General features: G+C 46.8%; 2 protein-coding genes and 1 non-coding gene across 3 annotated transcripts in view; 1 reads left to right on the plus strand and 2 right to left on the minus strand.

Annotated features, from left to right (window-relative positions):
- STK38 (serine/threonine kinase 38) overlaps positions 1–15594 on the minus strand; it is a 276943-nt gene that overhangs the window by 146994 nt on the left and 114355 nt on the right. The window lies entirely within an intron of this gene.
- The window catches only part of CDKN1A (cyclin dependent kinase inhibitor 1A), a 96174-nt gene that overhangs the window by 44219 nt on the left and 36361 nt on the right, over positions 1–15594 (plus strand). The gene's annotated exons all lie outside the window — the stretch shown is intronic.
- On the minus strand, positions 1867–2026 carry LOC126954124 (U1 spliceosomal RNA). Its single transcript, XR_007725559.1, has one exon. It is a non-coding gene; the product is annotated as a U1 spliceosomal RNA (small nuclear RNA).

Raw genomic sequence — 15594 nt, forward strand, 5'->3', positions numbered from 1 at the left:
TCCCTGAGCCTCCTTTCCAGGGCAAGGGTGAGGGCGTGTGCACAAATCCCTGTTGTGCCCTGTTGGGTTGGGGGGCCTGCAGGATGCCACCACCCATCTGCCATGCTGATTAGGTCCTGGGGCTATTAGAGAGGAGAACCGCTGAGGGGCGGGATGACGTGACCCAGGGGCCAGGGGCTCAGGCAGGGACTCAGCGCCTGACAGGGGAGGTGACCCCCACTGATTTGTTTGGAGCCCCAGCAGCACCACTCACCGCCATCTCTTCTGGTGGAAGAGATGTACCGCTTGGGTGGCAGGGGCCTGGGGGCATCTTTCACCCCAAGGGGGCAGGTCTGGGAGTGTGTTGGAGCCAGCTCACATAGGCTTGCAAGAGCAGATGGTTAAATATTCAGGAATTTAGTGAACTGGTTGTTAAACTCAGCCATCATTAAAATTAAAATAAATTATATGAACAGTGTTTCTCAACCTTTTGTTCATCATTGCCTCCTGAGAAGACTTTCAAGACATTTTTCTCCTCCAATCTCCTACCATCACTCTCTCATAAACATTCAATATCACAGATACTACATATCTGCTGAAGTACTGGATATATATCTGTGCTTTATACATAAAAGGATTAAGTTTTTTGCTTTTTTTTTTTTTTTTTTTTTTTTTTTTGAGACAGAGTCTCATTCTGTTGCCCAGGCTGGAGTGCAGTGGTGCGATCACGGCTCACTGCAACCTCCACCTCCCAGGTTCAGGTGATCCTCCCACCTCAACCTCCAGAGTAGCTGAGACTAAGGCATGTACCACCATACCTGGCTGATTTTTGTATTTGTTTGGTAGAGGCAGGGTTTCATTATGTTGCCCAGGCTGTTCTCAAACTCCTGGACTCCAACGATTTGCTCTCCTCAGACTCCCAAATTGTTGGGATTACAAGTGTGAGCCACTGCACCCAGCAAGATTTTTTGTTTTGTTTCCCTACCAAGAATCAGTTTTTGCCTCCGTTGAGAATGCATGCTATAAACTCAGAATTAAATAAATTATGTTCAAAACAAAGGTAACATATACTCACAGCACAGCACTTCCTAGTTACTTTGCTGCACTTTACTATTATTGATTCTTTTGGGGTAATGGATATGCCTTTTTTCCTCTGGAGAGCTGGATGTGCAACACTTACCAGCACACCACCTACTTTTGGTGAAATAGTAGGCAGCATGAGAGGTGACTGATTTTAGTCAAAGAAAGATGGGTTTGTCTAGCAAAAACCTCACTCAAAGAAACATGGGAGGACCTGGCGAATTCCAGTGGATGCAGGGAAGAAAGGAAGACGAGCCGGAAGACAGAAAGGACCCTCTGATGCTGACTCCATACTGGCGGAAGGGTGTCTCTCGTGGAAAGTTAAAAACAGCGGGAAAAATATACCGTGCCCTCATGCACTAGGAGTGTTTGTAACTAGCAATTGCTTGTTTATTCCTCAGGTACACACCTTATACACCTTTAAAGGTCAGGGGCATAAGACTGAGACCCACTGCCCCACTTCCTCCCACGGTCTCGTGTCTAGAGGGTTCTATGGATACCCGGAGATCTTCATTCTGAACGGCACGCTAGGCCGGATGGGGAACACAGAGGAATGAATGGCACTGCCTGGCCTTGAGAAGAGTGAGAAGACAAGCCTTCACATGAGATAAACATGCGAGCACTGCATCACTTCCTCCTCTCCAGGCCTCAGTCCCCTGGCCAGGCACCCCAATGACATGGGAGGAGTTCTCAGTGGGCCCTTTCAGCTCCCACTGTCCCAGCCTGGAAAGCTCTCCTCTTCCTTCCATCTGGACAAAGCTATGAGGCCCGGCCTAGGCACTTCCTCCTGCCACTCCTCCAGCTTCATCCATCTCCTGTCTGCATAGCAGGATGGCCTTTTACTTTCTTTGAATTTTTTTTCATTTGGGGAAATCGCAGGGGTCAGCACATCCAGGGTGTGATGGATAAGCCTCGCCCTGGGAAAACCACTTTCGTGATCATAGTATCTCCCCTGCCAGGTAAGTATAGGATGGCCTTTTAAAACTTAGCCCACCTGCTTCAACCACAGCAAGGTGACATGTGAGGGGCAAAGTGTGAACCCAAATGCTGCGACATTCCTCCTCAGCTGGGAGACCACTGGCCATTACCAGCTGATCCCAACACCAGCCTAATTTTTTTTTTTTTTTTTTTTTTTTGAGACAGAGTTTCGCTCTGTCACCCAGGCTGCAGTGCAGTGGCATACTCTTGACTCACTGCAACCTCCGCCTCCCAGGTCCCAGCAATTCTCCTGCCTCAGCCTCCCAAGGAGTGGGGACTACAGGCATGCACCACCATGCCTAATTTTTGTATTTTTAGATCAGGCTGGTCTCGAACTCCTGACCTCAGATGATCCACCTGCCTTGGCCTCCCAAAATGCTAGGATTATGTGTGAATCACTGGCCCCGGCCCTCCTCATTTTTTTTTTCTTTTTTTATTTGAGACAGAGTTTTGCTCTTGTTGCCCAGGCTGGAGTGCAGTGGTGTGATCTCAGCTCACCGCAACCTCCGCCTCCCTGGTTCAAGTGATTCTTGTGCCTCAGCCTCCCGAGTAGCTGGGACTACAGGCATGCACCACCACACCCAACTATTTTTATTTTTTTATTTTTTTTTATTTTTTATTTTTAGGACAGAGAGGGTTTCACCATGTTGGCCAGGCTGGTCTCGAACTCCTGGTCTCAGGTGATCCGCCCAAGTCAGCCTCCCAAAGTGTGGAATTACAGGCGTGAGCCACCGTGCCCAGCCTCTCTCTCTTTCTCTCTTTCTCTCTCTCCTTCCTTCCTTCCTTCCTTCCTTCCTTCCTTCCTTCCTTCCTTCCTTCCTTCCTTCCTTCTTTCTTCTTTCTTTCTTTTCTTTCTCTCTCTCTTTCTTTCTTTCTCTCTCTCTTTCTTTCTCTCTCTCTCTTTCTTTCTTTTCTTTCTCTCTCTCTCTCTTTTTTTTTTTTTTTTTTCCTGGAATCTCACTCTGTCGCCAGGCTGGAGTGCAGTGGCTCGATCTCGGCTCACTGCAACCTTTGCCTCCTGGGCTCAAGCGATTCTCCTGCCTCAGCCTCCCGAACAGGTGGAACTACAGGTGCCTGCCACCACACCCAGCAAATTTTTGTATTTTTAGTAGAAACGGGGTTTCACCATGTTGGCCAGGATGGTCTCAATCTCTTGACCTGGTGATCCACCCGCCTTGGCCTCCCAAAGTGCTGGAATTACAGGCGTGACCCACTGTGCCTGGCCTTTTTTTTTCTTTATTTTCCAAAACAGTTATCTTAGACTCTTCATCTTTAAAATAGGAATAAGGCTGGGTGTGGCGGCTCACACTAGTACTCCCAGCACTTTGGGAGGCCAAGGCAGGCGGACCGCCTGAGGTCAGGAGTTCAAGACCAGCCTGGCGAACATGGTGAAAACCTGTCTCTACTAAAAATACAAAAATTAGCCGGGTGTGGTGGTGGGCGCCTGTAATCCCAGCTACTTGGGAGGCTGAGGTAGGAGAATTGCTTGAACCTGGGAGGCAGATGTTGCAGTGAGCCGAGACCACACCATTGCACTCCAGCCTGGGCAACAGGGCGAAACTCTGTCTCAAGAAAAAACCCCAAAAAAGTAGGAATAAGGCCTGCAGCGCCCAGGTTAGGGTGAAAACACATGAGCTAATGTGCTGCACACATAGTAGGACACTAAACTGTGTCCCCCAAATTCATATGTTGAAGTCTTAACTCCCACTACCTGTGAATGTGACTGTTTGGAGATAGTGCCTTTAAAGAGGCAATTAAGTAAAATGAGGCCGTCAGGGTGGGTCCTAATCCAATATGGCTGGTGTCCTTCTAAGAAAAGGAAGTGTGGACATGCAAGGAGACCCCAGGGGTGCATGTGCACAGAGGGATGACTGTAGGAGGACAGCCGTCTGCAAGCAGGGACAGAAGCCTCAGGAGAAACCAACCCTGCTGGCACCTCGATCTTAGACACCCAGATTCCAGAACTGTTAGAAAATAAATTTCTATTGTTGAAACCACCCAGCCTGTGGTATTTTGCAATGACAGTCCTGGCAAAATAATACAGTCCTTCAGAGGCACCTATTCTTTCTGCCTTTAACTTGCTTTGGCTTTGTTTTATGTGTGGCCTTTTTTCATTTGCTTGTAAATGACTTGAGGGCGACATCCAGGAAGGAGTATTTTTCCTGTGTCCCCACAGGGTGCAGTTCAATGCCAGGCACTAAGTACACAGAATCAGACCTTTGTCCTCACTGCCAGCTTTGCCCTCCTGCTGACAAGGGTCGGGCGGGGGGATCCAAACTCCTATCTACCAGGGTGCTTTTCAAAATTCAAGTCATGGAAATAATTTAGGGAGCCACTTGAGTACTTTTTAGAAATAATGAGATAGAACAGCAGATAATAGAAAATGCCAGGGTGTTTCACGGGCAGTAAAAGTGTTACTTCATGCAACTTTGATTTTACATATTTATAAATAAACAGAATAATTACAAATTATCGTAAGAGCTATGATCATGTTTGTGTGTCTGGTTACTGCATTGTGGTGTTAAATACATTTCTTTAAAAAAAAAAATAGAGACAGGGTCTCGCTATGTTGCCCAAGCTGGTCTTGAACTCCTGGGCTCTGGTGATCCTCCGGCCTCAGCCTCCCAAAGTGCTGGGATTACAGGGGAGAGCCACTGCACCTGGCCTAAATGCATTTCTTACTGTGAGTTTCAGCCCCAAAATTTTGAAAACACTGACCTACCAGTGTTTTCCAGTTTCCTTTAGAGTGAGTTTGTGGTTAAAAAGCTAGTCAGGGCTGGGTGCGGTGGCTCACACCTGTAATCCCAGCACTTTGGGAGGCCGAGGCAGGTGGATCACCAGGTCAGGAGATCGAGACCATCCTGGCCAACATGGTGAAACCCCGTCTCTACTAAAAATACAAAAATTAGCTGGGCGTGGTGGTGCATGCCTGTAATCCCAGCTACTCGGGAGGCTGAGGCAGGAAAATCGCTTGAACTAGGAAGTCAGAGGTTGCGGTGAGCTGCAAGAAATTGCGCCACTGCACTCCAGCCTGGCGACAGAGCGAGATCCCATCTCAAAAAATAAAATAAAATAAAATTTGAAAATAAAGCTAGTCAGCTCTTGGGGAGGCTTGGAGTCTATGGGAGTGAGGGCTGGGCCTCCGGGACAACGACTTGAAATGGATCTAAGTCACTCTTTCCAGGCAAAGAGCTATGGAGCCCTGTCCTTGGGTTCTTTCCTCTTTGTGTCCTGGGGCAAGTGACATGACTTCTCTGTGCCTCAATGTCCCTACCTGTAGAAGGGATTTTAAAAATCTATTGTAGGGGTGCTGTGAGGATTACCAGGAGCTGAAGTACCTGAAGGCCCTTGCTGATGTCAGAGGTGGTTTGTTATTTCACCATTTCATGCACGTCTGTCTGCTGTAGGAGGGAAATTGTTTTCTTGTTCTTCCACCTCAGGAGAAAGGAAGACACATGTCCCTCACCCCTTGGAATCCCTGGCTGGGGCTAGGCCAGGGGCTCAAGGGTACCCAGAAAAGTATTTCAAAAGCTCAATTCCAAGGTGAGACTCTCCTAAGGATTTAATGCAGGTAAAATCAAGTTCTGGAAAACTTTCAAAGCAGCTTCCAAAGGGGAGTCAACGTCCTAAGAGACCAGGAGGAGATGTCCACCAGCCTCTGTCCAGGGAACAGGAGATCCGGGCTGGCTGCCACCCCTTCCTACTCTGTTCCCAGGAACACTGACCATGAGCCCTGAGTCACTACTAGAAGCCACCTTGCGCCCATGGGGAGCACAGAGCTGGGACAGCTCTCCCTCAAGGTGATCCTTGGGCTTGGTTGCCCAGCAACCCCAGCCCACAGCAGGCTGCTTTTCCCCACACCATGCCTCCCTTCTCAGGGCTGACAACACTCTGAAACCCACGCTGGCAAACCTGCTTCCAAGCAGGGAACTTGGACATAAGTGGAATATCAGGAATTCCTGAAGGATTTACAATCTAGAAACTGGGACAGGTGTAGGTAGATGACTCCCACCCACGACCCCAGCTCTGAACCTGCCTCCAGCTCTGGCACAGTTCTCTTCTCTTTGGCTTCCCATAGCCACGTCTAGATCACCATCCCCACCCCCACCCCCTCATTCAGAGCAGAGAGCACTGGGTACAGAGCCAGGAGCCCTGTTTCCAGATCTTGCTCGGCCTCTTACCCTCTGTGTGACTTCAGGCAGCCCACTTCACCTCTCTGGGACTGAGTTTCCTTATCTGTAAAACAGGGGTGGATTTGATTGGTTTTTGATTTTTTTTTTGTAAGCGTTATATATTTTACCGTTCTATCTAAAATTCTAGGACATGAACCAGAGGAGCTGAAACTATGCTGGTTTCCTTCCCCAAATAGAGAAATGGGTACCTGCATTCCTGGGGTTGCAGCTGGAGTTTCCAAACTGTCAGATCAATTTCCGAGGCTTGGAATCTGGTTGGTAGGGCAGGGGATGGGCATCCTTTCCATAGCTCACACCAGGAGGGTGCGGACTCTGGACTGCAAAGGGTGTGCCCTAGTTTGCTGCGGGCAGGGAGAATGGTTGTATCCCACACAGCAGCTGCATTCCACCCCAGAGTGGGGAAATGGGGAACTTCTCTTGGGCAGCTCGCACTAGTATCCTCCCTTCTTCACCTCTGTCTCAACTCAGAGGTCCTCTGGCTTATTTGGTGGAGATGCCCATTGTCCAGGGTTAATCAGAGGACCTCCCAAACTCCACTCACTCAGATCTGCCTCCAGATCATTCCTGACCTTCACACCTCCTCACCAATCAAACTGATTTTTAATTAATTAATTTTTTTTTTTTTTTTGAGATGGAGGCTCTCTCTGTCATCCAGGCTGGAGTGCAATGGCGTGATCTCGGCTTACTGCAACCTCTGCCTTCTGGGTTCAAGCAATTCTCTTGCCTCAGTCTCCCGACTAGCTGGGATTACAGGCACCAGCCATCATGCCCAGCTAATTTTTGTATTTTGTAGAGACAGGGTTTCACCATGTTGCTGGTCTTGAAATCCTAATTCGCCTACCTTGGCCTCCTAAAGAGTTGGAATTACAGGCATGAGCCACCGCGCCTGGTCTCAAACTGACCTTCGTGAGTCAGGAAGCCAGCAGACATTTAGCTCCTCTGACTCAGAATTTCATATGATGAAATTAATCCTCAAGAAAAGTCGCTCACACCTGTAATCCCAACACTGTGGGAGGCCGTGTTTGGAGGATCACTTGAGCCCAGGAGTTTGAGATCAACCTGGCCAACATGATGAGATCCCATCTCTACAAAAAATACAAAAATTAGCTGGGCATGGTGGTATGTGCCTGTAGTCCCAGCTACTGAGGAAGCTGAGATGGGAGGATTGCTTGAGCCCAGGAGGTCAGGGCTGCAGTGAGCTGTGATTGCGTCACTGCACTCCAGCCTGGACGACAGAGCGAGACTCTCAGTGGATGCTCCAATCTGCTGCCTTTCCCTGTTTCCTCCACACCAGACATTCAGTGATTTAACCTTTCACCCCTTCGGTGTGTACTGGGCACCTGATCCATGCCCTGCTCTGCTGGGTGATGGGATAAGGAGGTCCATTCCTCCGCGCGTGTTTAGGGCCTGATGGACAGTAGTAGGAACTCTTCTTGCACATCCCTTCCTTCTTGCCTTTCCTCCCCCCAGCTTCCAGACTCACTTCCAAGGACAGCACCTGTGTCTTGTGCATCTTTGTTTCTCAGCACCCAGCAAGTGTCTGTCACCTAAGAGGCCTTTGACATATTGCAGATTACATTTGAGTGGACAAACAGAGGAGGTGGTTTATGCCTGAAGCTAAGTCCTAACTTTGTTATTTATGGACAACAAAAGATGGAGAGAGTACTTAAGGCTAGATGCTGGGTTAAAGAATACGTGCTGCTATCCGACAGAAGACGATTTGGCCATGTCTATCAAAATTATAAATGCGTGCACTTTCTGACTCAGCAGTTCCACTTTTATTTTATTTATTTGACAGATGGACGCTCAAACATGTGAAATGATAAACATGCCATGGTAGTCACTGTAGTATTGTTTGCATCAGATTGGAAATAATGTAGCCTGAGCAACATAAACCCTGTCTCCACAAAAAAATTTAAAAATTAGTTGGGTTATAAAAACACCTGTAGTTATAAAAAACACCTGTAGTCCTAGCTACTCAGGAGGCTGAGGTGACAGGATTGTTTGAACCCAGGAGTTGGAGGCTGCAGTGAGTGATGATCGTGCCATTGTACTTGAGCCTGGGTGACAGAGTGAGACCCTGTTTCTTAAAAAAAAAAAAATTGGAAGAACCTTAAATGTTCATCTATGGGGCCTACTTTAATAAATCATGGTACACCTATCTATATAGAACAGATCCCAATACTATTGTAAAAAAAAAATAAGAAAGCTGTCTTGAATGTAAATAGGAAGACATTCAAGATATACTTTTGAGTTTAAGAGTTTAAAAGGAAGGTACAGCCAGGCACAATGGCCTTCACCTGTAGTCCCAGCTACCTGGAAGGCTGAGGTGGGAAGATTGCTTGAGCCCGGGAGTTTGAAACTATCCTGGGCAACATAGTGAGACCCCAGCTCAAACTAATTTTAAAAAGGAAAAGGTGAGGACAGTGTATATAACTCATTATTCTTTGTGTAAAAAATGGGGAGATGGGCTGGGTGTGCTGGCTCACACCTGCAATCCCAGCACTTTGGGAGGCCGAGGCGGGCGGATCATGGATTAGGATTTTGAGACCAGCCTGGCCAGCATGGTGAAACCCCATCTCTACTAAAAATACAAAAATTAGCCAGGCATGGTGGCGTGCACCTGTAGTCCCAGCTACTCGGGAGGCTGAGGCAAGAGAATCGCTTGAACCTGGGAGGCAGAGGTTGCAGTGAGCCGAGATCACGCCACTGCACTCCAACCTGGATGACAGAGCGAGACTCTGTCGCAAAAAAAAAAAAAAAAAAAAAAAAAAAAAAAGGAGTGGGGAGATGAGGAAGGAATACACTTAAATACACCTGCATTTGTTTAGATAAAGCATAGAAGGAAGAAGGATCTTTCACGGAGGACATAGAAGAAACAGGTAACAGTGGGCACTTTAGGGATGAAAAATGGGCTAGTGGGAGAATGGGGTGAAAAGAAATCTTTCCACTGAATCGCATTTGAATCTTTTGAATATTGTATCATATAAATGTGTTATCTATTACAAATAAAAAAATTATAAAGACTCTGAGGCAATATGGAAAAATGCTTATAAGTTGGAAATGGATTAAAAAATGATGTGCTATATATTCAGTAGGATTACAACCATATATAATAAATGCATGTTAAAATTTCTGTCTGTAGAAGAAACATTCTAGGGAATTTTTCTTTCTTTCTTGTAATTTTTTCCATAAATTTCAATAATATACATATGTTGTTCTCATTATTAGAAAAAAATTAGTGACATAGGAAATACTAAGAGAATTGTCCATTCTGCATAATCTTCATTATTATTATTATTTTATTTTTTTATTTTATTTTTTTTTATTTTTATTTTTTTTTTGAGACGGAGTCTCGCTCTGTCGCCCAGGCTGGAGTGCAGTGGCCGGATCTCAGCTCACTGCAAGCTCTGCCTCCTGGGTTTACGCCATTCTCCTGCCTCAGCCTCCCGAGTAGCTGGGACTACAGGCGCCCGCCACCTCGCCCGGCTAGTTTTTTGTATTTTTTTTTAGTAGAGACGAGGTTTCACCGTGTTAACCAGGATGGTCTCGATCTTCTAACTTCGTGATCCGCCCGTCTCGGCCTCCCAAAGTGCTGGGATTACAGGCTTGAGCCACCGCGCCCGGCCTATTATTTTATTTTTATTATTTTTTTTGAGACAGAGTCTCGCTCTGTCACCCAGGCTGGAGTGCAGTGGTGCAATCTCTGCTCACTGCAAGCTCCGCCCCCCGGGTTCACATCATTCTCCTGCCTCAGCTGGGATTCCCATGTAGCTGGGACTACAGGCACCCGCCACCATGCTCGGCTAGTTTTTTGTATTTTTTTAGTAGAGACGGAGTTTCACCGTGTTCGCCAGTATGGTCTCGATCTCCTGACCTCGTAATCCACCCGCCTCAGCCTCCCAAAGTGCTGGGATTACAGGCGTGAGCCACCGCCCCGGCCTATTATTATTATTTTTTGAGATGGAGTCTCACTCTGTTGCCCAGGCTGGAGTGCAGTGGCGTGATCTTGGCTCACTAAAACCTCTGCCTCCCAGGTTCCAGCAATTCTCCTGCCTCAGCCTCCCCAATAACTGGGATTACAGACACGAGCCACCATGCCCAGCTAATTTTTTGTATTTTTAGTAGAGATGAGGTTTCACCATGCTGTCCAGGCTGGTCTCGAACTCCTGATCTCGTGATCCACCCACCTTGGCCTCCCAAAATGCTGGAATTACAGGCGTGAGCCACCTCGCCCGGCCTGCATTATCTCAATTATTAAACAAGGTATTGGAAAAGAATGGAAGGAAATGTGCAAGATGTTCCCAGTGATTGACTCTGGGTATCAGATAATAGGTGATTTTAAGAATATTGCAGTGATCTTGTGCTACTTTCATCACGGACGGACAGAAGGACTGAAGAAAGGGAAAAAGGAAGAGAGGGAGAAAGAAAAGGAGGGAATTAGTAAAGGGAATTCTTGAAAATAACAGTTGTGTTAGGGTAGTAAGATTATGGTTATTTTTGTTGCTTTGTTCAGTTTTCCAAACTTTTCATTATGTGGTTTTGTTGTTATTTTAGCAGGAACAAAACCCTCACTGTTGCAGAGCGGGATTCCACTCCCCAAAGTCCTGCTGATTTGTGTTAAAGAGTTAGAGCTCCTAATTGCTTGTTATTCACTCCAAGTGAAGAGGCTCAGAAGTTACTTGGGTGATAGGAAATTGCTACCAGTAATATGTTGCTGGGGAAAGAAAGCAAAATATCAGAACACCCTTAAACCCTTAAAATGTCTTAGCAAACACTTCATGGAGCCCCGGTTGCCCGGCTTGGTGCTGGGGGAGTACAAAGATAGGAAGACCCAGTTCCTGCCCAACCTGAGCGCCAGCCTTCTATGGCATCCTAGGGCAAGGGGCACCCTCAAGGTCTGAGCAGAGGCTGCAAGACCAAGCCCTGTAGGAAGTGGCCAACTTTACCAATGGACAAAATTAGGCCTGTCCAGGGGTCAAAGCCTCATTGGTCCTCACCTGCCTTGCCATTGTGAGCACATGTCCACCCAGAATCTTCTTGGTGGAAAAACCCCACTAATGATTACAAAGCAAACTGCCCAACGGTTTTGGTCATCCAAACTCAAGAGACTTGGATTCTGGTTCTGAATCTGCCATTAACCAACTGTGAGATGTTCGAAAAATCATTTCACCTTGTGAGTCTCAGTCTCCTCAATCTGTAAAATGCAGAGAATCATAATAATAATGAATCATATCTGTTCTTTCCACCTCACAGAGTGTCTGTGACAATCAGGTGATGCAGTGTACATAGAAGCACTGTTTTTTTTTTGTTTGTTTTTTGTTTTTTGTTTTTTGTTTTTTTTTGAGACAGAGTCTCCTGTTACCCAGACTGGAGTGCAGTGGTGTGATATCAGCTCACTGTGACCTCTGCCTCCTGGGTTCAAGCAACTCTTCTGCCTCAGCCCCCCGAGTAGCTGGGATTATAGGCATTCACCACCACACCTGACTAAGTTTTTTCTTTGTATTTTTAGTAGAGGCAGGTTTCACCATATTGGCCAGGCTGGCATCGAACTCCTGACCTCAAGTGATCCACCTGCCTCGGCCTCCCAAAGTGCTAGGATTACAGGCATGAGCTACCACACCCGGCCATGAAGCACTTTAAAAGTGTAAAGGGGCCGAGGCAGGCGGATCACCTGAGGTCAGGAGTTCGAGACCATACTGGCCAACATGGTGAAACCCCGGCTCCACCAAAAATACAAAAATTAGCTGGGTGTGGTCGTGGGTGCCTGTAGTCCCAGCTACTTGGGAGATTGAGGCAGGAGAATTGCTTGAACCCGCGAGGCAGAGATTGCAGTGAGCCAAGATCATGACACTGCACTCCAGACTGGGCAGTAAGAGCAAAACTCTGCCTCAAAAAAAAAAAAAAAAAAGTGTAAAGAATGTCAAATGATGAATAGATAAATAAAATGTGGTATATCCATACAACAGAATATTATAAAAAGTCATAAAAAGGAATGCTGTCCTGATATATGCTACAACATGGATGGACCTTGAAAACGTCACACTAAGAGAAAGAAGCCGGACACAAAAGACCACATATGTATGATTCCATTTATATGAAATATTCAGAATAGACAAATCCGTAGAGGCAGAAAGCAGATTTGTGGTTGCCAGGGGCTGGGCAGGGGAAGGAATGGAGAGTGACTGCTTAATGGGTACAGGATTTCCTTTTGAGTTGATGAAAATGCTCAGAAACTAGACAGTGGTGATGATTGCAAGACACTGTGAATATACTAAATGTCACTGGATTGTATACTTTTTTCTTTTTGCTTGTTTTCTTTGTATGAACTGCACACTTTAAATGTTAAAATGGTAAATCTTGTGTCACGTGTCTTTTGCCACAGTTTTTAAAAACTGAAAAAAAGTATAAAAGATGGCTCAAATATGAGTTTATTATGATTATTATTTCCACAATTAATAATCAAAAGAATAAGTGTCCAGAATTTCAGAGTTCTTCCTCTGTTTTAGGGCAGAGAAAGAAATGACTAGAAAAACAAAGCAAAAGGCAATCCCACCCTGAAAGTGTGCAGAGCTCCAGAGACAGGCACTGTGCAGGCTCAGCCCAGGAGAAGTGTGGCCAGAGGGGAAACCCGGAGTGACGAGGCCGGGGAGGCACACTGACCTGGGAATTTCAACTTCCATCTGCGTGGGCTCACCCTTTAATTTGGTGGCTGTGTGATCCCTTGGGAGAGATTTCATCCCCCGCTTCCTGCGCCCACACTGTTTCCCAGCCAGACTGGAAGACCGTGCTTCCTGGTTCCTGCCTGAGGGCAAAGGGGCAGCTTCCTGAACCAAAAGGGGCACACACCTGGCTTAGCTCCTGAGTGACCCCAGGGCTGGAGGCACTCTTGGGTGAAGACTTTTTGGTGACAATGATGATGCAACATTTTTATGATGATGAAGTGACATAACAAGAGCAATTTACCCACAGGACGCTCAGATGCACAAGATGCACAAAGAAGATATTCTCTCTTCCTGTTACTGATTCGATCTCTCCCACGAGCCGCACTTCTGGCTGTTGGAGCTGGGAAGGGAAGGGGACAACTTGCCAAGTAGGTGCCTTGATCTACTCCCATTTGAAGTGTATCTAACGGGTAAACACTCAGTGGCCACATGAATAGGGACATTTCTCCCTTCCCTACCCCCTTGTCCCCATGCCACTTTGGAGAGCGGTCACACATGGAAACTACCGCTTCCCTGCCTCTTTCCCTTCTCCCCCTACGATGCACCGGGACCTGAGGAGCAGACCCTTTGTCTCTGCCTAAGACACTTTGTCTCTTCCTAGGCTTCTCTGACCAGAAGCAGCAACTGGGGCACTGGTTTAAAATATTCAGTCCCAGATGGGCGCAGTGGCTCATGCCTGTAATCCCAGCATTTTGGGAGGCCGAGGTGGGCTGATCATTTGAGGTCAGGAATTCAAGATCAGCCTGACCAACATGGTGACACCGTCTCGACTAAAAATACAAAACATTTAGCAGGGCATGGTAGCACGTGCCTGTAGCCCCAGCTAGCTACTCAGGAGGCTGAGGCAGGAGAATCACTTGAACCCGGGAGATGTAGGTTGCAGGGAGCCGAGAGACAGAGCGAGACTCTGTCTCGGAACAAAACAAAACAAAACAAAACATAAAATAAAACATTCATTCTCTGCGCCTCCCCCAGAGAGTCTGATTAAGTAGATTTGAGGAGAGACCCAGGAATCCATGTTTTTTAGTTCTCTCCCAGAAAGTTAGAGACACACTGCTCTGTGCCAGATACTGAGTTCTCTCTAGCAAGGCTTTCAGTAACCTCAGTGGCTAAATCCTTCAGGCCGACTTGTTAAGGGAACAGGAACTTCAAACACTGTAAGACAATTCCCTTTGCCTCAAAGCCTGGCTTTCAAGATTATTGTTTACAAAGAGCTCCCACCCCACCCCGCTGCCAGATAAAGGAAACTTGCTAGTTGAGGGAAAGCAATGACTTTGTCTTTCAAACTGGTATCTGTTCCTCTTTTAACGCAGGGAACCTGTTGATTTTGGGCTGGGGAACCCCGGAGGCCAAGGTGACTAAAGGAGATATGCTTTCAAAAATGTATTTTAAAATATCCCTTCACTAACAATAATATCTAATTCATTGAGAACTTACTATGTGCAAAGTATTGTGTTACATGCACTCATGGATTCTCTCCTTTAATCCTCACAACCTTACACTGCTATTACCCCCAGTTTACAGATAAGGGAAGTGTGAAGCATGTAGAGGTTAAACAACTTGCCTGGGATCACTGTCCTTCCGGGAAAAGCCAGGATTTGAGCTGAATCTGTGTAACTCTAAAAGTTTTCTGAGATCCCCTTACCTACTTGATCCTACTTGATCCTCCCGCCTCAGCCTCCCAAAGTTAGTACTTTGGGAGGTGTGAGACTATGCCCGACGTTAGCCTTTAATTTTCAATTCCTACAAATCTGCAGGGGCTGGGCACAGTAGCTCATGCCTGTAATCCCAGCACTTAGGGATGCTGAGGCGGGCAGATCACTTCAGGTCTGGAGTTCGTAGGATCTTAGAATCACTAAGATTCCCTTACCTACTTGAGTTTGAGGCCTCTTGGAAATCATCTGGCCCAGCTTTCATATTTTATAGCTGTGGAGATACGGGCTTGTACCCAGTAGGAAAATGACTTGCCCAGGGACACACAGCTAGTCAGCAGCAAGGCTGGAAATGGAACCCAGGCCTGGACTCCTGATCTAGTGCTCCTCCCTTCAGCCTTGGTGACTCCATTCTGGCATTTGATGTGCCATCCTAGACATTTAGGAATTGCCACTCTTCTGAGCCGCTGAACTCCCTGAGGAATGTGGAGGTCTTCAGGGGACTGAGGTCTGCCCCACAGGTTTCACAATTTCACTGAGTTCTTAAGACGAGTGGGGCCCATCCAGGGCATTGCTTCAATGTCATTGCACCATAAACTCTACCCCTTGATTTCTAATGTGCACATTTCTTGGTTATGACTCTGTAAACTCTTTATAATCTAATTCTTTGTTTTGCAGATTTTTTTTTTTTTTTTCACAGAGTCTCGCTGTCTCACCCAGGCTGGAGTGCAGTAGAGTCATCTCGGCTCCTTGCAACATCTGTTTCCCGCGTTCAAGCGATTCTCATTCCTCAGCCTCCCAAGTAGCTGGATTACAGGTGCCCGCCACCACACCCAGATAATTTTTGTCTTTTTAGTAGAGATGGGGTTTTGCCATGTTGGCTAGGCTGGCATCGAATGGCAGACCTCAAGTGATCCACCTGCCTTGGCCTCCCAAAGTGCTGGGATTATAGGCATGAGCCACTGTGCCCAGCCCCTGAAGATTTTT

This window comes from Macaca thibetana, chromosome 4 (assembly GCF_024542745.1).
Source record: "Macaca thibetana thibetana isolate TM-01 chromosome 4, ASM2454274v1, whole genome shotgun sequence".
Lineage (NCBI taxonomy): Eukaryota > Metazoa > Chordata > Mammalia > Primates > Cercopithecidae > Macaca > Macaca thibetana.